Genomic DNA, 24,648 nt, shown 5'->3' with positions numbered 1-24,648 from the left:
TCTTTCTTGTGGTTTTTCTCTTTGGTTCTGATTCTTATTTACAACATGACTAATATAGAAATATGTTTAATATGATTGTACATGTATAGCCTCTATCAGATTGCAAGCTGGCTTGGGGAGGGGAAAGTGGAGGGAGGAGGAGGAAATTTGAAACTCACAATCTTATAAAAGTGAATGTTGAGAACTAAAAGCAAATAAAAAAATTTTTAAAAGATGATTGCACATTAAACTGTAAATCTATTATGTACAACCTGTTATTCCTTTTAAATATGTAATAAAGTTATCATGTAAAAAAAAAAAAAGGAATGGTGAGCAGGCTGATTTCAGAAAAACCTGGAAAGACTTACGTGAACGGAAGATGAGTAAAGTGAGCAGAACCAAGAGAACACTGTACTCAGTAATAGCAATACTATTTGATGATCAGCTGTGAATAACTTAGCTATTCTCAGCACTACAAGGATCCAAGACAATTCCAAAGAATTCACGATGAAAAATGCTATCCAATAACCTTTTATTTATTGTAATTACATTATGATACATAAAAGATACATTTGACATTTCTCTTTTTCAGTTCTAAAATTCAGTTCAGGTCCTTCTCTTCTTTTTTGTTTTACTTTGTTAGATTTATCTAGGGCTGAGAAGAAGTAAGTTAAGGTCACTCACTATTATAATTTGCTGTTTATTTCTCTCTGTAACTCATTTAACTTTTCATTTAATAGTATTTATATACCACTCTCTTTAGTGCATATATGTTTGGTATTGATATTCATTGTCTATGGTACCTTTCATCAAAATATAGTTTCCCTCTTTCTCTCTTTTGATCAAGTCCATTTTTGCTATTGCTTTACCTGTTACCCCTCAATTTTTTTAAAAGAAGTTAAACAATATTGATTTTATACCACTGGTAAACTAATAGTGGATACTTAATGTAAAATAGTGACATCTTAACAAGTAACTTAAAATGTTTAGAAATGAATACTCCTTTTAACTAATATGGTTGAAGAATGGACATTATTGGTTATTCATTAGCTGAATATAATGAAATTGACTTGGACAAGTAACCTTTGCATGTGAAGAATATTCCTGATTGGTCTCTTGAATTTTAGAAATGTAGTTCTTTAACCATTCATCTTAACCATTTTAACCTTTCAGCCCGTCAACTTAATTTATTTCATCAGATTTCTTTCAAAGAATTTCCTCTCTTCTTTCTACCCTTGCTGGTTCCAGAAATCCTTTTCTAATCCCAGCTTTTGTAGTGCCACATCTAGATTTAAATACATACATTTTTCAAACAAATATGAAAATTTCTTTACTAGGAACAAACTTTATTCCAGTGTTGTTTATGATATTACTGAAGTTCATTTTAGCATGTAGCTACAACTTCTAAAAAAATCCATTTAGTCTTTTTTTTTTCCTGGGCCTGAAAAAATTAGGTGCAAATGGTATAACTTTTTGTCTCTGCTAATTCAGTCAGACTTTAATGTTACCCTCTTTTTTTAATGCAAAATAAATATTATCATGAACCAATAAAGAAGAAGCATGAAAATATATTGTTACTTGGTTACTGTGTTTTCTTAATAGATTTTTAATGAAATAAAGTTGTATTTGGTATAATACTCTACTATTTAGCTACAATGTAGTTTTTCAATAAAATTTTCTTTCATACTTTCTTGTTCCATCAGATTATATGTATGTATATATATATATACACACACACACTATAGTAATCTAGTTTGAGAGTACACATATCATCTAATAAATTAACATAAAAATAAATTAACATGTAGCATACGTGAATCAGTGTATTGTAGAAATTTGTGACAATGCCAATAAGTAAAAAATTACTAGTCAGAATTCTTTATACATGAATAATTTAATTTCTTCACATTATAGAAGCATTTGAGTACCTGCTAAATCTTGTGTATCATTACTTAAAATTTATACATTGACATTGTTGATACTTCAGCTGTCATGATACTTTTTATCTTCAAATTTGATGTCATCTCTCATTAAGCCACATGTAAATGCTAAATACTTAGGTGCATGAACTAAGCACTGTTTTTCTGAAGACGTCTCAAATCAGGAATTGAAATTTGTTATCGTGAAATACATAGATGCCCTAATTTGGCCTTAAATTACCAATTTGTTTTTTAAAAACCTATGGTCAAAAAATTTAACAAATGAACTTCGTGATATCTAACTCATTCTTGAACCTTGTATTGTCCTTGTATTGCCAATCCTTGTCCCATTCTAAAATCCATGTTTTACACTTTAGTAATGCAACTTCCATTTTCCACCTCATTGTGTGTGTCTATATTCTTCTCTCCTCTGACTAGTTAATATGAAAATAAAGTTCAAGTGTATCCTGCTTCCTCTACTTTCTCCATATTCCAGGAAATCACACAAGATAATTTCCTGGCTGAGCCTGGTGGCTCAAACTTCAGGGTCCATGCTACCGTGCTTCATTTCTTCTAGCTATTCTTGTATTTTTTGTGGCCAATTAATTTTTTTTCTCTAGATGTTGTGGAGCTAATCATATTTTCTCAGTGTATTTTTTGGGCTTCACTTGCCCATAGTATTTCTTCATCTTCATTCAGCATTTTCTTTTGTTTATTCCTATTTCCAAGTCCAGTTCTTGAATTGAACTTGAATTGAATTGAGCTTGGGCAAGTTCCCTATAGCACTCTTAGGCGGTTTGGTTAGGCCCTGTCTTGTCCTGTCCCTATGGTTGCTGCTAGTTCTGCAGTTCTGAATGAGTTGCTTCCACAAGGCTTCCAGCAAGTCATCTGATTATATGGGGGAAGAAGGGAATAGGGGGGAAAGGCAGGTGGCGTGATACCTGTCAAATGTGGGTGTGGGATTACATGGTCTCTGAGTACCCTTCTAGCTCTGTATCTATGATCCTATGAGCCATATATAGGTGAACAGTTATTGGAGAATAGCCAATTAAATTGTGATATAGGAATATATTGTTCTTTTGGTTGTGCATTATTTTGTATTACTTCATATGTCACATCATATTTCCTTGAATTCTTCATATTCATAATTCCCAAAAGAACAATATACATGTTGGCTTTAACTGTATAAATGAAGGCCATGTTAGCAAGTCTCAGGTTAAATATAATTCTTGATGCCAATATGACCTTACTAAAATGGAAGTACACAGCTCTCTTTTAACATATGGTAAATAACAAGTATAAGATTGCATATATAATTATTCACAAGTGCTCTTAGGTGTTTTAAACGATATGTTTTTTTTTGTAAAAGCAAAATTTATTAATTTTCAAAAATAATAAAAATGAAAAATAAAGACCCTATCTGTCCCCCAAATCCTCTTATTTTCTCATGTTTTAATCAAATTTATGCTCATTGTAGGCAGAGACCTTTATCATAAATATTTTATAGAAATGACTGTACAGGTGAACAGTTTTCTTCCAGTTTGGGGAAAAGAACCATGTGACATACTCATCACAAGATTTAAATCATTTCATGGAGATAGAAGAGAAAAGTTACACAGGTATTTAACACCTATTAACTCTGTAGCCAACTCTGATCCTAAGATTCCTGACTTGGAAGTATGTAGCAAGCTTGCTGAACAGTGAGGATTTTGTACCAAGGTAAGAATTGAGCAGCCTATCCATCCTTTCTTGTGGAGCCTTATGATAGTCTCATTAATCAAATTAAATTAATATTTAATTAAATTAATTACTCAAATAAAATAATATTTATAAAGCAGCTAGCATAGTACCTGCCACATAGTAGGTACCATGTAAATGCTTATTCTACTCTTTTACTCCCTCCCTCCCTCCTTCGTAAGTAAATTATGATTCTGAAACCTCACAAGGTATCTTAGGGTTTACAGGCTAGATTTCTTTTTTAAGGATCATGCCTTAAACCCAAATCACTCCGGATCTCATTGATTGGCCAACAATAGGTCGCAGCCCAAACCTTATTAAGGTTTGTTTGGGCCCCGATGGGTCAGAGTGAGTATAAATAGTAATTGTTAATTTTTTGGCTAGAAACACCGAGGGTCTTCCCCTCCCAGATTGTATTTTTGACCAGGTAAAAGAGGCTATTCTTTGCCTCAGACAAACTGAGGCCTGGGAAAGACCTTGCCTTAAAAAGGCCAAGGTCTTCCATTGCATCAGGCCCATCTCCAGTCATCTAGATCTATGTTATGCCACTGGATCCAAATGGTCCTGGAAGAGAAAGTGAGGGTAGTGACTTTGCATAGCCCTCCCTGGTCCTCTTTGAGAATGAAGGACAAACAACAACAACAGCAACAACACCCTCCTCAGAGAAATACATTTCCAAAAGGTCAGCACTAAGTCTATATCATTGAGACCTTCTTTGAATGGCTAAATGGATACATACATAAATCAACAGGTTTTTACTAGTGATGAACAACAGAATACATATATAAGTTATATCAGGGCGTAACAGAATATAGGGGCCATCTACAAAAGTGGATACAAGAACCATTATTTGAACATAAGGTACTGCCTCACAACAGGATGCAGAGAAACAAAATGCAATCAATCACTGCAAAGAAGGATTCAGTGACCACTTATTGACCGTGGCGGAGAGCCAATAAGTCTGTCCCTAGCCTAAGTAACATTACTTAGCTCTCCTGAGAGAGTTTTTGTCTTTAAGTCATTCTATTCAAAATGCCATAATGAGAAAGTCACATAAAAAGTGGTAGTTCTTAATGTCCTCTTGGTTGAATTTTTTGGTAATAATATGATCATCAAAATTATGGTATATGAATATAATGGAGTATTATCCTGCTATAAGAAATTACTAAAGAGATGGAACCATATTTTTATCACATTAGATATTAAGTACACTTCTGTTGAACAGCCCATTTTCCCAAAGTCTAGCCTTGGATTATTATATATAGACTTTTTTTTTTTAGCATTTAATAATATTTTATTTTTTTCCAATTACATGTAAAGAAAGTTTTCAACATTCATTTTTGTAAGATTTTGAGCTCCAAATTTTTCTTCTTCCTCCCAATCCCTTCCTTCCTCCTCCCCCAAGACAGTAAGCAGTCTGATATAGGTTATATATGTACAATCAGTACATAGACTTTAAATAGGGTTTAAGTCAGGTAAACTCCCAAGCCACTGAAGCATATTTATGTCCATCTCTTGAATAAATTTCTTAACCCTTAACGATTTGTGGCATGGTGAAAAATTTTGTTGCATTGTTCCAATTCCATTTGAGAATTTCTATAATTATTGAAAAATTCTGTTTATCACTATGTAAAGGGGGAACTGGTCAATGGGAGTCACATTCTTTGAACATAGTGTTTTGCCTGCTGTGATCTTCCATGTGGAAGATGCATAAGAACAATTCCAGGTTTGTGCAATGGAAGGGGCCTATTCCCCTGAGTCAGAGTATATATATAGATATTTCACAATTCTTTCCTTTCTGTTTACTGTGTGGTGAGGACGTTTTTTTGATTGGCTGCTGAGCCAGAACTGAGTATGCATACAAAACGCTCCCATAGGGAGCAATTTGATCTCTTTTGAGGAGGATGAACTGAAGTGAACTTTTGGGTGGGAGAGGCCTTCTCCTACCCACAGTCACCATGAAGTCAGTAAACACATGGCTTCCAAGGCATATATCTGGGGTGAGGCAGCTTCTTGTCTTCTTTTGGCATAAGATCTTGTGAGATCTCACAAGGTAAAACTTGTGCCTGCTCAGTGGATGGGACTTCCATTGACCAGCCCCCCTTTGCAAGTGTATCAAAGTATTTATCACAATTCATCATCATTCTCTTACTGGGAAAAAGACATCCAGACTTACTGGAAACAAACATCTCTAAAACATTTTTGGGTGGATATTTCTCTTGATGAAGATGCCTATATTTTACAGTCTCACCTGGACTTATTCGTTAATGAAAAAGTGAGTTTTGTCAGTAAAATTTACCCTTTTCTAATCTTCAGTACTCCAGTCTTTGTACTATATGACAAGCACTTTTTTTCATCAAGGCAATAGTTAACAGTTTGTGTGTGTGTGTGTGTGTGTGTGTGTGTGTGTGTGTGTGTAAATTGGGCTTCTTTTCGGTGTTCCAAATTCAACATTTATGCCATATTGTAGAGGATTTATTAACCCCTCAAATTTCCAGATCCTTCTAAAGTTCATGGCTTCTTCTCTGAGGATTCCTTAGTTTTTTGCAGCAATTGTTTGTCAGTTCTTGGCCTTTTTTTTCTTTCTCATTTTCAACTACACTTTCCTTCCCATATTGGTGAAAAGGCTCCTAGGAAATAGAGCAGTCTGGAGAATCAGTAATGGAGCCAGGAAAGTAAAGCCTGAAGAGTAAAAGCACTTTACTCAGTGCTGGATATCCAAAAGCAAGACAGTTCCTGCTCAAACACAGCTCATATTCTGAAAGCGGAAAATAACACATGAAGGAAGTTTCAGCTTCAAGTCAGATGGAAGGGCCCCATGGTCTTTGCGGCATCAAAGGTGACAGTAACATCATCTTTAAGGTCACCACTGTTAATAAACCCATATCAGCTTCAGATTGTGAACCTTTTGATGAGGCCAAAGGACTTTGGTGGTGAGAACTTTGTTTCCAGGTTTTCAGGTAGCTGTGGCTGCTCCAGAGGTAAGGGCTGAAGAAGTTGAAGGTTTGAATCTTCATAAGGGGTGTTTCCCTGGACTTTGGCTACTAGAGGAGCCATGCTAGAAGCAGGACCAGTGGTGTGGGGGATGCTGCAATTCTAAGGGCTCTTGGGCTTACCTGCCTGGAGGTGCTTATTATTGATGATGACATGGAGGTCAGGCCTGTTCTCCATAGGGCTGCTTCCTTCAATGATGACTGAGAGGGCTGAGCTGGAAGTAGGACCAGTGTTGTACGAGGCGCTATTAATTCCTGGGGCTCTTGGGCTCAGGTTACTGTACTGTCTCTACCAGGCGCTGAGGGGAGATAGAGGGTTGTAGTGGTTTGACCTAATTGGCACATGCTGTTTCTTGTCTGTTGGGGTCCTTTGCTGCTTCAGATGGTCTTGCTTGGATAGTAAGACTAAATCTAATTCAATCCAACAGTTATTTCTTCAGTTCTCACTATGTGCATATCATGAGGCACACCTCAAGTTCCAAACTACTGTACTCCCCACAGTTGCTTTCCAAGCTCTCTTAAACCACCTCTAACACCACTTCTTCCCACCTCCTATGAGCAGAGAATCTCTCCTCATACTTCCTTGAATAAACTGGGGCCCACCCTCTAAAGCTCCCTCTCTTCCCTAATTCTACACTTCATATTACCTTAGCATCATACCTCATTTTCTCCTCCTTGGTTTCATCCTCTGAAGATTGAGTCCTGACCTACACCAGCCCCTTTATTTGTACCCTCGATCCCGTCCCCTTTGACCTCTTCCAGTAGCTTGTTCAATCAAACCCTCTCTCTTCTCAATTCTCAACCTTGATTTGTCCACTGGTTCTTTCCCTGCTTCCTACAAACATACCCAAATCTCTCTCATCCTTTTTTTAAAAAAAAAAAAAGGGAAAAAATCACTTATCTATTTTACTATCCTTAAAGCTCTATCTTTCTTTCCTTTTACACCCAAACTCTTAGAAAAAGTTTACGCTTCTTCATTCCACTTTCTTATCTCCCTCTCATTTCTTGCCTTCTTTGTGTTCTGGCTTCTGTTCTCAAAATGCAAATAAAATTGCTTTATCCAAGTCACCAAGGATCTTTTTCTTGTTTGCTTGTTTTTTCCCTTGAAGCAATCAGGGTTAAGTGACTTGCCCAGAGTCACACAACTAGTAAGTGAGGCTGGATTTGAATTCAGAATTCACTAACTCCAGGGCCACTGCTGTATCTACTGTACCGCATAGCTGCCCCCTAACAATCTTTTTCTTGATAAATTTAATGGCTTTTTCTAAATCTGCATCGGTCTTGACTTTTCTTCAGTCTTTGACTGCAGTTTTAACCACAGGTTTTTTTTTTTCCTAGATACGTTCTATTTTTCTAGATACTTTCCCCTCTCTGTTGTACTTCTCTCTGTACTGGTCTTTCTAGATTTCTCAGTCTCCTTTGCAGATTTATCATTCATATCCTTCTCCTTGAGTGAAGGTGTACCCCAAGGCCCGTGTGACCCTATTCTTTTTTTCTCTATACTTTCTATCTTGGTGATCTCAATAACTCCTATGAATTCAGCTATCTTCTCTATGTAAATGACTCCCACATCTACATACTCAGCTTTCATCCCTCTCCTGATCTCCAATCCTGCATTTCCAACTGTTTGTTTGACATCATCATCTGGATGTCCTTTAGGGACAGGGATTGGAATAGAGATGGGGACTGGACCTATGATTTCAGTGATATAAGGAACTTCCATAGGAAGTAGCTCCCACCACCAATGCAGGGCAGTACCTTTTCTGCAACTTTCAGTCTTAGAAAGTTACCTAGAGTAGTGTGAGGTTAAGAGACTTGCCCCAGATCAAACAGCTGGTTGTGTCAGAGGCAGGATTTGAATTGAGGTCTTCCTGGTTCAAAGTTCAGCTCTCCACCCACCCTGCCATGCTGCCTTTCTAGAAGTCATCTCAAATTCGGCATAACCAAAACTGTTTCTCTTCTTCACTTTCTTATTCCTATTGAGGATTCCTATTTCTTTCAGTTACCCAGGTTTGAAATTTGTCACCCTCCATTCTCCATTTTCACTCATCCCATATATAAAGCCAGCTGCCAAATCTTGTCAATGCCAAGTCTTCTATATCTCTTACATTCTATTTACACCATTACCATCCCAATTCAAACCTTCACTACCTCTCACCCTGGCTATTGGCAATTACCTCCTAATTAGGCTTCCTGCATTCAGCTTCTCCTTCAGTATGTCATCTACATAGAAAGCAATGTGATATTATGAAAACACAGGTCTGGCCATATTACTTCTTTTCTCAAAAAGCTTTATTAGTTCCTTGTTATCTTTAATATAAGATGCAAACTCCTTTATTTGACATTTAAAACTCTTTATAAGCTGGCTCCAGCCTATCTGATTACATGTAACTTACCCTTATACACTCTACATATACTCTACATTTTAGTTAAATTAGCCTCTTTGCTGTTCATCATACATGACATATTACTATTTGCCTTAGGCTTTGCAAGACTGTTCCCATGTCTGGAATACTGTCCCTCCTCATCTTTACTTTTTGTTACCATCACTAACTCTCTTTCAGCTCAAGTATCATATCTGGATTTGAAGCCAAGAAGGACTGGGGGTTCAAATCCTGCCTCAGACACTTGCTAGCTGTGTGATTGGGGGCAAGTCATTTAACCTCTTTGGACTTTAGTTTCCTCATCTGTGAAATGGGGGGGTTAGAATCAATGGCCTCTAAATCTATGATTCTATGAGCTCCCAAGACTTCCCATCAAGAACTGTTGTTGTAGGGAAATTCCAGGTTATCATCTCTTCTGGACTATATTCAGCTTGGTAAAGGAGTTTGGTAAGTTTCTATCTTTTCCTGTTTTTGCAAACAACTTATGCAAAATTGGAGTTAATTATTCCTTGAATGTTTCTTGGAATTGACTTTCAAATACATTGGATCCTATAGTCCCTCACCTCTCCTTGGGTATTAATTAATGATTGAACTTCTTCTTTATCATTTATTGGTTTTGTTTTAATTAAATTATATCATTTCTATGTTTTTTGATTTGAGCCACCAATTCTTTAGGATTTAGTATCCACTTAAATATGAATCCTTTCTTTAAGATTTGGCAACTGATTGGGTATGTGGGAGTAAAAACAATTAAGGGTAACATTGTGGTTGCAAATTTAGGTGACTGGATGGATAGAGATTTTCATTGGATATATAGATTTGGAAGTCATAGAATAGAGATTATGGTTAAATTGATGAGGGTTGTTCAGGCTACCAAGAGAGTGTATAGAAAGAGAAGAGGTCCCAGGGCCCAGAATAGAGTTTGGTATATAACAAGGGGTGTATAACACAGTCTTTTCTGTCATAGAACTTCCAGTCTAATTGAGGAATAAGACATGTATATACACAGAAATAATACATAGAAAGGACTACTAATCTCTATTTGAGGCAGATGCTCATAGTAGGCTGACAGATTTTACCCCTCTACCTTAACTTTTGGAGATCTTTTGAGAAGCAACCCAGCAGTAATTCGATTAATCTTTTCCAAGTGCCCCAAAGGAAGACAGAATGAAAAACCTAACAGGTCAATCACTCTGGAAAATAATTTGGAATAATGCAAGGAAAGTGACTGAATCATTCATTCTCTTTGATTAAAAGATCACACTTCTAGGACCTTATCCAAGGAGTTTTTTGTTTGTTTGTTTGTTTTGTTTTTGCTAGGCAATGGGGTTAAGTGACTTGCCCAGGGTCACACAGCTACTAAGTGTTATATGTCTGAGGCCGGATTTGAACTCAGGTCCTCCTGACTCCAGGGCCGGTGCTCTATCCACTGCGCCACCTAGCTGCCCCCCAAGCAGTTTTTTGCTAGAAGAAAAATTCCATATGTACAGATATGTTCATAGCAGCATTAGTTGTGGGGAAAAAAAGGTGGAAACAAAACACAGGTTGGGAACATTGAGGAATCAATCACCAATGAAAAGAGCCCTGTGCAAATGAACTTGGGTTAGGTTATCCCTGAGACCACTATTCAACCTCCTTATTTTACAGATGAGAAAACTGAATCCCAGTGAGTTGAATTGACATTTCTAAAACACCCAGTGGCAGAACAGGGGGTAGAACCCACATCTTCTGATTCTAGTCCAGAGCTATTTGTGATAGTAGGCTGCCTCTCAAAGTGTTAGGAAAATTTATCTTTGGCACCACTTCCTTCACTCCTGCCTTAACTCTAATCTTGTGCCCGGGAATATATTTGATACATTCATTCACATTGAGGTGTTAAATACTGGATATTCTTGGAGAATTTACATTTTAAAAAGAGGAGCCAATAAGTGCTATATTTAACTAAGAGGAACGATTTCTGGTGGGATTTCTGGTTCTGTGATGCTGCAGTGAGACAGTGGGGACCTTCCTCCTAGCCGTTAAATCAAATCAGGCAAGACTCTGTCTATTCTCTCTGCCTTGGCATGGTCAGGCCCATCAAAAGTACATTTGGAGATGATTGACTGAAATTAGGGGTGCAGACTTCAACTAAAGACTTAATAAAGGGAAATAATTAGGTCATGTGGGCATTAAACCCAGAGCTTGGATTTTATTAGCATAGGGCTCTTTGCAATCACAGGCCTTTCCTTACCTAGGCACATGCCTGAGCTATATAGTAATGACCTTAATAATGATATTTTTTCCTATTGGCAAAAAGCCAAGCCCTAACCTCCATTCCTTTCTCCAGAGAGTCTCATGTTTCTTTCTAGTGGGGAGATATAGCCATGAGTAAAGTTTATTTTTATGAAATAGTTTGATAGTTTGTTTTCTTTCAGAGTCAAGGACATTAGTTATAGCTCTGAACACTATTTAATGGCCTGTACTTTAAACACTCATCTCTGAGCTCAATGAGTATTATTAGCATTTTAAAATTATGACTTTGTATTACATGGTAATCAAGGGAAGTCTTGATTACCAGAGGAAAGTTTATACCTGTGTGTCCATGAACAAGGATGAAGAAGCACCAGGTTCCCCAGGACACCAGGGAAGGATGTAAGGTGGGTGCTGTTAGGGAAAAACCCACCTGTGTTGTTGGGGTGGGGAGGAAGAGTTCTATCTGATAGCTTCCTATTTTTTTCTGTTCTTCTTAGCTAGGTGCTAAGCTTAGTTATTTCCACCTACTGGAGTACAAGTGCTGTAACTCTACATTTTAATTCCTTGGGATACTTCCCTGGTCGTTCTTCCTAGTTACATCTTTAATTACTGTTCTGTAACTAGGTGCTTGGTTTCTACCACACCAAAAGATCAGCTATCATCTATGAAACTCACAAGGTGCAGACTAACAGAAAACAACATACCTTCTTATTCTTCCTGATATTGTCATCCACATGACATTACTCTGAATATCAAAGGCAACTTTGGAGGGGGAAATTTTTTTTTTAAATATGACGGGTTTTTTTTGGGGGGGGGTAAGACAATCAGGAGTTAAGTGACTTAACCAGGGTCACACAGCTAGTAAGTGTCAAGTATCTGAGGCTGGATTTGAACTCAGGTCTTCCTGACTCCAGGGCCAGTGGGAATTTTTTTTAAAGGTTGATCTGAATAGGGAGTGGGGAGGAGGCTGGGATAATTTGATTGTCAGGGGCTGAGATAGTTTACAGTCTAATTATGAGCCTCAGGGATATTTTGTAGTGCTATCTGGAGAGCCCCTATTGACTGTTTCTCTAGTAATACGGATTAGGTACATTTCTAGGCCACCTAAGATGGTGTCACTCACATGGAAGATTGCTAGGGGACTTGCTTCTGGGAGACTGGAGAACTGGTGTATATATGGCTATTCTGCATTGGCCCACCACATGGATGGGGGTGTGGGGAGTGTTCGGGAGAACTAACGCTTCTGATATGAGGGCTTGCTGAGCTCTTTTCAGGGTTACTTGTTCCCTTTTAGCGTCTACCTTTACCTAACTCTCACCTGTGGCTGCAGAGAGCTATAGCATGTGTAATGGCCATACCCAGTAAGTCATCTGGGCAGATGGGCTAAACCAGGTTTAGGGTAACTGACAGGCATCAAATCTGTTGGCGAGTTAGGGGAATGTCTACCCCAAACATAGTAAGACTTTACCCAGTGGAATGGGCAGATGAGAATAATTTATTCCAAAAGACTTGAAGGCAGCTGAAGCAGGCATTGTGGAGGGCTTAGAGTTTGGTCAGTCATTGAAAATGCCAAGGTCATTCACTCTTTCTTGGGCCATTGCCAGGCATCCTGACTTTTGTCCTGTCACTGGACTTCAATGACTAGGAAGAGTGAGGCTGATAACTTTGTGCAGTTCTGCCTCACTTAAATCCAATTCATGCACAAGCCAAGATATCACCTGTGATGTCATTGGTCCTCTTTGAAAATGAAGGGTGAACAACCACCACCACCACCACATGAATGAGAGCAGCTTTTTTACATTGGCTGCATAGCTAGAACTATCTGCTCTGCATCTTTAAAATTGCCTGACTGAGCACCATCAGGCCTCTTTTGCTGCACTGGGGTCTGAGGGTGAAGGATTTTTTCTACTTACAGAATAGATAAGAGAGGAGGGCCTCAGGGCTGCCTCTCCTACTCTTTCCTTAGGCTATGTGACCCAAGAAATGGACTGGAGCCCTTTGGCCTTTTCATTTCTGCTTTTCCATTATAGGTGTGTAGGAAGTGGAGTCTGAGCTGTGGGGATCCAGGAGTTGAGGAATGTAAACTTGATACTGCAGTCCGCCTGGCACTGAAGCCCCAGGGAGCATGGCTTGGGTTCTGAACCTAGTAGCAGTTGGCGCAATCAATGCTATTGTTGGAACTGAGCTAAGCAGTGAGCCTGATTACACTCCCAAACCCGAGACTGAGGTGTTATGGGGGGGGGCTTATGTCCCTGGGGTATTCAGGACAATGTATGTTTATGCTGTATCTTTGAAGTAAATATTCATTTGTAAAAATTGACTTGATTTTCAGTGATCAAATGAAACTAGGATACTAGTCTCTGGGAAGTCAATTGGTGTGGGCTTGAGTCAATGGTGGAGAAGAGGGAGTGCCCATTCTACTGGATTGAGAAGACTCCCCAGCCTGGGAAGACCCACCATGTTCTCCCGGTCACTTTCGTGGTTTCACTGGCACCTGGGGCAAACACAGGTCCTGAAGGAGCACAGAAGGAGCCCCAAAATCAAGTTTTTAAAATAAATTCATTTGAGTGGGGGAGATACCTCAGTATACAAAGGCCTTTGGGAGGAGAGAAACCAGGAATACCTGAGGTTCATGAGAAGAGAGAATAGGCCTAGTGGGAGCATCATGATATTGTCAGTAGAAGACATCAACTCATATGGAATGAGAGGGCTTGCCCCTCTGCATATGTGCCCTGGCTACATGTGCTCCTTACATCTGTGCCTCTCCACACATGTATGAACCCAGGCCATAAGTATTCCATGCTTATATGTACCTCAACATGTACTTCCTATGAATGTTCACTCTTCTCATCAATATGTATACTTGTGTGAAAGGGCACTCTAGCTTTATGAGGAAAATGTTTTATTGCTATTTTTGTCTGTGACTATGCCATTTTATCTTTTGTTTTCAACTAATTGTGTCCTCTGGCTGACCATTAAAGACTCATGAGCTTTAGGGAATTCAAACCCCTTCGGACTCTAAGCACTGTGTTTTTTCTATCACACCAGTTACACAATTAGCTTCAGGTTCTTTGGCAGCTCTCAGTTTGACCTGGGGGCTTTCTCTTTTGCTTTTTTCGGTTATAGACTGATCCCCTACAAGCCTACATCAAGAGAGAGAAGACAGGAAAACATTTTATTGATTTGATAATAGAAGTGGCTACCAAACCAACACGCTCATGACCAGAAACCAAAAGGGGCCCAAACAAAAAGGGCCCTTTACAGCAGGGGGTTCTCAGACATTTTTGTGTTGGGGGCTGCTGTGGCAGTCTGGTGAAGCCTATGGACTCCTCCAAATAATAGTTTTAAATGCCTAAAACAGAATGCATGTTATTGTAAAGGAAACCAATTATACTGAAAAACAAAGATCAAAATTAAAAAACAACCCAAAAAACCCTCCAAAATTAGTTTATGGATCCCAGGTTAAGAATCTTTGCTTTATAGACAAGGTAGTAGTAGGGGAATACTGTAAAGGGAATAACTTGACGCAGGTTAGATGTGAGATCAATTGGCCCAAGGAATATGACCCCTGCAGAAAGGCCAGCAAGCTGTGCTATGGTGTGTAAAGACAGAAAAGTAAGACTCTAGCTGCAGAGGCAGAGTTCACTCATAACAATAACAAACAGGGCAGGACGGTCTGTCCAGGTGCTCGCTTGAGTGCCTAGTGTTAAAGTTTGTGGGCTTTTGAGGAAAAAAGGTTGATGTAAGGTGAATGAAAAAGGAAGACTTCATGAAGGTACCTAAGCAATAAGGGAATAAAGTCTTCATACGCATGTACAACACTAATAATGCTGCAGGCAAAGATATTAATTGTTCCAAACCTTCTGGAAAACAATTTGGAATTACCCAAGAAAAGCCTTTAAGCTGCTAATAATACTCTTTGACCCAGTGATCCCATATTGGGGAACAGGCAGTCAAATACTCCAAAATATTCATAGCAACATTTTTTCTTCCTTCCTCCCTCCTTCTCTCTCTCTCTCTCTCTGTGTCTCTCTCTGTTTCTCTGTCTCTCTCCCTCTCCCTCACCCTCTCCTTCTTTCTCTCTCTTTCTTTTTGTGGTAGCAAAGAACTGGAAACAAAGTAGGTGTTCATGGGGGAATGGCTAGACAAATTATGTTCTGTGAATGTAAGGGAATATTATTGTGTCATAAGAAAGGATGAATACAATGAATTCAGAGAAAAATAGGGATATTTGTACAAACTGACAGAATAAAGAAAGCAGAATCAAGAGAACAATATGCACGATGTCTACAATATTCAGATGTGCTTAACCAGCTTTGTGATCTCACTGATTGAGAAACACCTTTCAATGATGTGGATGGGTGGCAGCCCATTCACGTGTCTGCTCATCCTGTGTGTCTCTTATCCATGTCCTCCCATATATTCACCACAGAGAAGGGACACCATCATCCCCTAGGTACCTTCCTCCCCCACTTTTCAGCTTCTGTTTGTGTGTTGTCTTCCCTAATTCAATTGTAAGCTCCATGGAGGCAAGGACTGGTTTAAATATTTGTATCTCTAGTGCTTAGCACTGTGCCTGGTACATAGCAGGTGCTTAATAAATGTTTATTGACTGACAGCCTATCTTTTCCTCCTCTTATAAAATTCCAGGATGACTCCTGTTCTTTGGATTTCCTTACTGGCTATGTCACACATTGCTTAGAACCACCATGAGTCTCCCCACTGTGCACCGTATGATATTAAATTTTTAAATTTAATTTTTATTCTTAATATAAACACCAAAAAATAAACATTTCCAGATATACAGCAAAACAAAGAGAAAGCTACATACATGACGCTATAATCTCCATTTCATACTGCTTGTTTTTAAAATAAATTTCACACATTCTTTTTTTAAAATAAATTTTTATTGATACTTTTTGCTTTTTCATCATCTAAATTTCTCCCAGTATCCCTCCCCCCATCCAGAGAACCATTTATATATCAAAGACTATTTTCACACATTACTGTCCTGCTTGTTTGTGCTTCCTTCTAAACTTTCTTCTGTTCCCTTCTGTGCACTTAAAAAAAATGTTAAACGGCCTTCTTTTTTTTGCCATCAATATTGATAACCTTCCCCCAAGCCTCTCCCAATCAAAAACCAAGAGAAAGAAAAAAAACAACCCTTGTATCAAATAAGCATAGCCAAACAAAATCAATGCACACAGTGGCCATGTCCAAAAATATAAGTGTTTTTCCCCCTGCACCTTGGAATTCATCACCTTTCTGTCAAAAGGTAGATAACATGCTTCATCATAGTTCTTCTAGTGACATGGTTGGTCAGTGCATACATCAGGGTTCTTAAGTGTTTCAAAGTTGTTTTTCTTTACAATGTTGTCCTTGTATAAATTGTTCTCCTGGTTGTGGCCACTTCGTTGGGCATCAGTTCATACCACCCAGGATTTTCTGCAGTCATCTCTTTTGTCATTTCTTATGGCACAATAACATTCCATTCCATTCATATAACACAATTTGTTTAGTTGTCCTCCCCATTGTCTAACAGGCAGCCTAAGGTGCCCCATTAGATTCTAGTTCTTTTCTACCCTCCCTGCCCCTTGTAATCCTTCTTCAGTATCAGGAAGTTTGTTGTGCTTGCAATAATCCCCCCCCACCATTGCCTCTCTGAACCTATTCCGTTTCCATCATTATTTGTTTCCCTCTTGAGTTTAATATATTTCTGCAACAAACTGTATGTTTGGGAGTGTTCAACTCTCCCTTGTTCAATTCAGGTAAGAATGAAGTTCATCTGATGCCTGCTGTCTATTTGTATACTCTTCTCATGCACACCAATTATAAGAAATGTTAAAGCTCCACCACCTTCTTCCTTCTTTCTACAGGAGGGTAATCCTTTTATTCACCTTTTAAAACCTCAGAACAATTAACAGTGAAATGGTAAAAATGTTCATGGTTGACTGTTATTTGTGAAGATCTGCAGGTTCCCTACTGATACCCTTTTGGACGATGACCTTCATCACTCTGTCAGAGCAAGACTGACTATATCTCCCCCTCAGGTTTCTATGGTCACCCCTGAGGGGCTGCAGTTTTTTCCTAATGCTAATGGCTCAAGTCCCCATTCAGGTGTGTTCCACTCATGGCTAGTGATCAATGATGAGTGCCCCAATTCCCCTTAACCAATTAACATTAAATAGATTTATTAAAGGGATATTTACTGCAGCATTGGACACTGTTGATCACTGTTAAGAAATACCAAGAACAGAAGTACAAATATTTCCCCCCCCAACACCCAATGGCCCATTCTCTCCAAACCAACTTGGTCCCTGGGGAGATTGGGATCAGATTTAATGAGGTTTCTTCAGAGCAGTTGCTCCCACCAAGTTTATTTCCAAAAGAGGCAGAGCTGATGGATTGGAGGAGTTCACAATTCTACTCCTGATGGACCCAGGTAGAGCAGGCCCCTCAGGACTCCACTCTCCACAGTCTGGCTTTCAGCATATCTCAGCATGGATTAATATGCAGGAAAGGAGACTGTCCTCACCCATTCCTCCCCCTCCCTCTCTATGCCTTGAGTCTTAAACCCAGCACCCTCCTCTCTCTTCACATCACCAGTCCCACTACCACCTCCCAAGGGTAGCATCCAGGGGTGGGTACCTGGGTCTGCAGGGACACTCGGTACAGGACTAGACCAAGTGGGACCAGTCAGAGCTGGGCTGGCTCCATGTGCAGCAGCTCTACTCACTTAGGCCTGTGCAGTCTTCGTGGAGAAGGAACAATAAGTCTTTTGGCAGGGAAACTAGACAGGAGGTCCATTTGCAGCAGCAAAATACAGGAAGTTGTGTCTCGTTTGGGAGAGGAGGGCAAGTAAAAGTTCTGAACTTGAGTGGACTGTAACCACCTTGGTTTACCTCGGTCACTAAGGTCTTGCCTTCCTGTTTCCCTTTCTTTCTTTCTCTTCCACTCCATACGTTCTAATGAACCTTACCTGCTGATACAGCTGGGTCCAACAGAGAAGGAATGTTAGAGTAGGGGCAGATGCAGTCATTTTGTGTGCTCAGGGGGTGGGGAACTGTCATTACATTGGTGTGGGAAAGCAATGAACTAGAACCTAAGGGGGGGATGCTGGGGGTGGGGGGCGGTGTGTGCTCATCAAGTCAAGTCAGTAAGCATTTATTATGAGCCAGGCACTGGACTAAGCACTGGGGATATAAACAAAGGCAAAAACAGTCTTTGCCCTCAGAGAGCTCACAGTTGAATAGAAGAGACAACATGCAAACAACTATGTACAAAGAAGATCTATATGGCATAAATCTAAGATAATCATAGAGGGAAGGCACTAGCATTGAGGGAGACCAGGGAAGGCTTCTTGCAAAGGCAGGATATTAGCTGAGATTTGAAGGGATCCGGGGAATCCAGGAGGCAGAGATGAGAAGGGAGAGCATTCAGAGAATGGAAGATGGCCAGTGAAAATGCCCGGGGTCAGGGCATGGAGTATATTGTTTGAGCTTCAGCAAGAAGGCAAGTGTCACTGGGTCACAGAGTAAGGAGCCTGGAATTGTTGGAGGGGCCAGGTTAGGAAGGACTTTAAAAGCCAAACAGAGGATTTTGTATTTGATCCTGGAGGAAATAGGGAATCACTGGAGTTTACTGAACAGGGGTGCAATATGGTCAGGCCTGTGCTTTAGGAAGATCACTTTGACAGCTGAGAGGGCGATGGACTGGAGAGGAGAGAGACTTGAAGAAGGGGGAATCAACCAGCAGGCTATTGCAATAGACACGGCATGAGGTGATAAGGGCCTGCACCAGGGTGGTGGCAGTGTCAGAGAAGAGAAGAAAGTCTATAGGAGAGATGCTACAAAGGTAGAATTGACAGGCCTTGGCAACAGATTGGATAAGAGGGCCAAATTCGAGTGAGGAGTTGCCATTAAAGTTTTGAATCTGGGTGAAGGGGTGGATAGCGATACCTTACCAATTGGAAAATTAGGAAATTAGGGAGAGGTTGGGTGGCTGGAGGGGAAGATAATGAGTTCTATTTTGGACATATTGAGTTTAACATGTTTATGGGACATCCAGTATGGGATGTCCACTAGGCAGTTGGAGATGTAACTGGAAGTCAGGAGAGGGGGTAGGGCTGGACAAATAGATCTGCATAGAAATGATAATGGAATTCATGGGAGCAGATGAAAAATTGTATAGAGAGAGAAAAGAAGAAGGCCCAAGACAGTGTCTTGGGCAACACCTATGGTTAGTAAGTACAAGCTGGATGAAGATCCAGCAAAGGAGACTGAGAAGGAGTGGTCAGACAGGTAGAAGGAGAATCAGGAAAGAGAGGTGCTGCCAAAACCTAGAGAGAAGAGAGTGTCAAGAAGAGGGTAATTAATGGTGTCAGAGGCTACGGAGAGGTCAAGAAGAATGATGATTGAGAAAAGGCCATTAGATCTGGCAATTAAGAGATCATTGGTAACTCGGAAGAAGGCAGTTTCAGTTGAATGATGAGGTAAAAAACTAGATTGCAAAGGGCTTAGAAGAAGAGAGGAAGTGGAGGCACCAGTTGTAGATGGCCTTCTCGAGGAGTTTAGCCACAAAGAGGAGGAGAGAAATAAGATGAAAACTACCAGGGACAGAGGCAGTGGTGTGCTGGTAAAAGTTTAACCACCAGTGCTCTGAAAGAACACCCTTTTAAGTTTAATTTTCATCACTACCATTTTCGCCATCACTTTCTTAAGTACAGACAATCAACAAAAAATATGACTTAAGCCCTGATTTTGTAGTGTTAGTCAATTTCTGAGGTGTAAATGTTCCCACTGAAAATTTAACAATTAGCTCTTATGAATCAGTACAAGCTGGCTCCAGCACACCCCTTGGATGGGAGGATCAAGAGAAGGTTTTCTGAGGTTAAGGGAGACTTGGATCTGTTTGTGGGCAGCAGAGAAGTAGCCAGCAGACAGAGATTGAAGATTAATGAGACAGTGTGGATGGCAGAGGGGACTTTAATCTATTGGAGAAGACAGGAGGGAATTGGCTCACTTGTTCATGGGGAAAGGTTTGCTTTGGTAAGGAGAAAGGCTATCTCTTTACATAATATAGGGGTGAAGGAGGAGATACAGACAGAAGGCATGTAAATAGTATGAGATGAGGGGAGAAGAGAGGACTCTTGGTAGATGACCTCATTTTTTTCCCCATGTTACATGAGTCAAAGTTCTCACTGAAAGGGTGAAGCCAAGGGTGAAAAGGTTTTCTAAAGGTTTGGAAAAGCCATTGTGGTGACTGGAATAGTGAGTGAATTGATTGGGGGGGGTGTAAAAAGATGGAGGAACAGCTGTTGGGAAAACCTATTTGAGATTATGTAACATAAATTTGTAGAGGATTTAGGCAGCCCAGCTTTGTTATTTTCTCCAGCTCTGTTCAGCGGTAAGGGAGCAGGAACCAATGGATGGTGGGGGTAATCCAAGGCTGAGGCTCGGCAGGGTAAGATCAGTGATAGCATAAGGGGTCCAAGGTCTCAGGAGGAGAGGGTAGAAGTGAACTGATTCACCTAGGGGTCAAGATGGGGAAGGGAAGAGAGTGCAGCTCACGTAAATCTCCTGGCTTGGGAAAGAACTGAGGGGCAGAGGAATTGGAGGTCACAGTGAGGATGAAAAGCAGGCTTAGGGGTTGTAAGGCAGAGGGAAAGGTAGAGTGACAATAGACTCTGGCCAGATAAGGGAATGTCAGAGTTCATGAACATGGAAGGGGAACAGCTGTGGACAATGGCCACCTCTTTGTGAAGATGAGGGGGAGTGGAAGAGTCAGTGATGGGGAATGGGTAAACTGAGGAACCGGTAAGCGAATCACCAGATGGGGTGGCCATCACCCATTTTTGACAAGTCTTGGGATGTTTTCAGTTACTTCTCTTTTGTTGTTATCAGGTCAACAAACAGCTGCCTCTGTCCCCCTGGGTGCAGAGACACCAACCACCAAAGTATTCTGACCTTTACCAAATGATCTCTCACCTGATAGCTTCTGTGGCTCTTCCTCAGTCCTTGGAAGTCAAGCAATCGCTTCCTTCTTAGGGCACCCCACTCTTTCCTCTTCAGGCTCTCTCTCTCTCTCTCTCTCTCTTTCTCTCTCTCTCTCTCATTCTCTTTTAAGCTCCCAGGTACAGTTGTCCTTTTCCTTCCTTTACTCCTCCTGAGACCATAGGATCATATCCTTCAACTCTCCAACTTCCTGACAAGGGTCAAGTTTCCCCTCTGTTATTTCAGGTTCTTTTCCCCTGATTGAAGCCTGCTTCTGTTTTTGTGTGTGTGTTTGTTTTTTTAGGAACATTTCACAGCTCCTGATAATCTGGAGGGTAAAGAGGTATTCCTCAGGGCTCTTCATTTTTTCTTCTAGGAGGGAAACCAGCCTATGCTTGGAACAGAGATAGTGTCAGTGGTCTCAGGTCTCTGTTTTTGACTTTGACACCCTCTGGTAAGTCTTATCGGCCTCAGTTTTCTCCTCTTATATGAGGACAATAATGTTTTCAATGACACCATAGAGTCCCTTGAGATCCTTAGCATAGATAGTATCCCCTTGAGTGCAGAGCCCTGCACTAGGAACCCTGGAGAAGATAAAAAAGAAATATAAATCTATGGTCCTTGACCTTTTGAAGTTTACAATTCATTTCAATTTGACTTTGAAAATTGATATAACAACCAGAAAATTTGTGATTTAGCAAGTTTCCACCATTAGAAGTATTCAAGCAAAGGCTGGATGACCAGTGTTCCCTTTGTCCGTTCATTCATCCATCCATTCATTCATTCAACATTCCACAAATACTGACTGCCTACTTGCTGTATTTGAGTCATTATTCTAGCTGCTGGTGGGGGATACAGTTTATGATAGAACCTCTTCCCTCAAAGTGCTTATAATCTATTAGAGGGGAATAAGATATATAAAGAAATAAATAGAACACAAAACTTGGTGTGGCTAGTGTGTGACTGAGGTCAGAACAAAGGACTGAGGAAATCCTGAAGAGGGACAAATCGTTTGTGGCCTGAAGGATGAAAGGCATTTGCCTGCCTTAGGTAAGGTCTAAAAATTGTATCCTTTGATCTAAGTTACTATCCACCAGAGGTTTTGAACTTTCACTGGAGGATATGCAACTTAACATTGCAAAATCATTATTTGTGTTCCATAAAAAGTGTAACTGTCTGTGCCTTTAAAAAAAAAAAGGAGTTTAAAAACTGTTCCTGGTTGCTTTCCTTTCCCTGTCCTCTCCTAGTTGCCTATGAAGGAGCTGCCCCTAGTCCCTGCCTTGGGAGGACAAAGCCCTCAGCAGTCTGGTGTGCCTGAAACAACACTGGATATGTAGTTGGAAGACTTGACTATAATTCCTGTCTCAGCAACCCCATCCTGGGTCATCTTGGACAAGTCCTTTAACCTCTTGGGAATGGTTTCCCTGTCTGTTAAAAGAGGCTGGAGTAAATGAGCTCAGATTATACAGGTCTAAGCTCTCAATCTTACATGTACATCCATGGAAGACTTCATGGTAGAGGTGGCATTCGAATTGGCATTTGTAGGATGGATAATATTTCAGTAGATGGAGATGTGGGGTAGTGGGAAGAAAGGACACTTTAAGTAGAGGTAAAGCCAGGAAAGCATGGGCTGTGTTGTTTGGACAATGATTTTGATCCCCTGATTTAGCTGGGGGTGGGGACAGGGATGGGAGGGGATATATTATTTTGCTACATCATTCACTTCACTCAAAATGACTACTCCACCATAGAGGCTTTCCATAAAAGAAATAGCCAGACATCTAATAAGTGTGTTTGCAACTGACTAAGTATGTGTTACTTTTGCTAACAAAAAGGCAGTTATGCAGTACAATAGATAGAGAGCTGGATCCAGAGTCAGGAACACCTGATTTCAAATCCAGCCATTTATTAGTTTTGTAAAAAGAACGTTTATTAGTTATGTGACCCTAGGTATGTGACTTAACCTCTGTCTCAGTTTCCTCAACTGTAAAATGGGAATAACAGCAATACCTACCTCACAAGGTTATGAGGTACAAAAATGAGATAGTATTTGTAAAGTGCTTATCACAGTGCCTGGTACATAGTAGGTGCTTAATAAATGCTTGTTCCCTTCCCTTGGAGGCTTCTCTTCTTCAGGCTAAGCATCTCCAGTTCTTTGAACAGAGCCTCAAATGGCATGACCTTAAGGCCCTCCATTATCTTGATTCCCTTTCTCTGTATGCTTTCTAGCTTATCCCTGTCCTTCCTGAAATGTGGCCCTGGGCACGTAACACAACATTCCAGATAGGATCTGATCAGGGCAGAGTACAACAGAACTCTCCCCTTCCTAGTCTTGAAAAGTGTGCCTTCCTAGTCTTGAAAAGTGTGCCTTCTTTAATGCAGCTGAAGGTTGTATTAGCTTTTTTTTTTTTTTTTTGTTCCTGCTGCTGTATTACACAGTTGACTCACTGAGCTTGTATCTCATCAAGGCACCCAGATCTTTTTCAGAAAGTCTGCTGACTAGCTAACTACACCTTTTCCCATTTTCTAATTCTTAAGTTGATTTAACATTTATCCCTATTGGATTTCAGACGACTGGATCTGGCCCAGTGTTTGAGCACGTCTGCATCTTGTTGGATTCCCTCTCTGTCATCCTGCATATTTACTGGCTTTCCACCCCAGTTTCACATCACCAGCAAATCTAATGTCATCTATTTATATTTCCAAGTTTTTGACCAAAAAAGTTAAATAGTAAAGGAGTAAGCACAAATTCTTGGGAATACTCCACGGCAGACCATCTTCCAAGTTGAACTTAAACTCTAAATGACTACTTTTTAGGGTCCAGCCATTCAACCAGTTTCAAGTCCAACTAACTGTACTGTCATCTATCTCAATCTTTCCATTTTGTCCACAGCATATAATATAAAATACTTTACCAAATGCTTTGCTAAAATTCAGGTAAACAATATTTGTAGCATTCCCTTTATCAACTATAGTCCTGTTGAAAAATGAAATGAGATGAATCTGGTATGATTTGTTCTTGATGAAGGCTTGCTGGCTTGCTGATTATTGTTCCTTTTTCTAGATATTCACCAATCATCCCTTAAACAGAATTGATAGAATCTTGCCACATGTAAAAGTCAAGATGCTGGCCTACAGTTCATAGACTTTCTCCCCTTTAAAATAAAAAAACAAAAAACCAAGAAAGCTAAAAAAAAAAAAAAACAACTGGAAGATTTTCCCTTCTCTAATCCTATGGTACCTATTCCATTTCCCATGATCTTTCAAAGATCAATGACTATGTTTCATTAATCATACCTGCCAGTCCTTTCAGTGTCCTAGGATACAATTCATCTGGTCCTGGTAAAAGAGACCAGTTGAAAGTATGAAGGAGGGGCAGCATTTGTTTCATTTTGGCTAGATGTTCTCCTTA

The 24,648-nt window shown here is 40.0% G+C and overlaps 1 protein-coding gene across 1 annotated transcript in view; it reads right to left on the bottom strand.

Annotated features, from left to right (window-relative positions):
- Window positions 1–19,327: 19,327 nt before the first annotated feature.
- The window catches only part of DCAF12 (DDB1 and CUL4 associated factor 12), a 110,813-nt gene continuing 105,492 nt past the window's right edge, over window positions 19,328–24,648 (bottom strand). Inside the window, exon 10 of the transcript XR_003570227.1 lies at window positions 19,328–21,820. The gene's annotated coding sequence lies outside the window, so the exon portion shown is untranslated. The remainder of the gene's footprint in view (window positions 21,821–24,648) is intronic.

Source organism: Vombatus ursinus, unplaced genomic scaffold (assembly GCF_900497805.2).
Source record: "Vombatus ursinus unplaced genomic scaffold, bare-nosed wombat genome assembly UNPS02014807.1, whole genome shotgun sequence".
In the NCBI taxonomy this organism is placed as follows: domain Eukaryota; kingdom Metazoa; phylum Chordata; class Mammalia; order Diprotodontia; family Vombatidae; genus Vombatus; species Vombatus ursinus.
Note: the sequence above shows the minus strand (reverse complement) of the source record. Positions and strands in the feature narration are given on the sequence as shown.